This window comes from Mus caroli, chromosome 3 (genome assembly GCF_900094665.2).
Source record: "Mus caroli chromosome 3, CAROLI_EIJ_v1.1, whole genome shotgun sequence".
NCBI lineage: Eukaryota > Metazoa > Chordata > Mammalia > Rodentia > Muridae > Mus > Mus caroli.
Window position 1 is genome coordinate 139753901 of NC_034572.1, and position 233 is coordinate 139754133.

Consider the following 233-nt stretch of genomic DNA (forward strand, 5'->3'; position numbering starts at 1 on the left):
CGAGACAGGGTTTCTCTGTGTAGCCCTGGCTGTCCTGGAACTCACTCTGTAGACCAGGCTGGCCTCAAACTCAGAAATCCACCTGCCTCTGCCTCCTAAGTGCTGGGATTAAAGGCGTGCGCCACCAATGCCCGGCTGTCTTTACATTCTTGTTTATCATTTAAGCTCACACTAAAGTTGGATTTCTAACCAGACTCTCTTGAGGTCATTAGGGCTCATCTTTCGTGACCTTC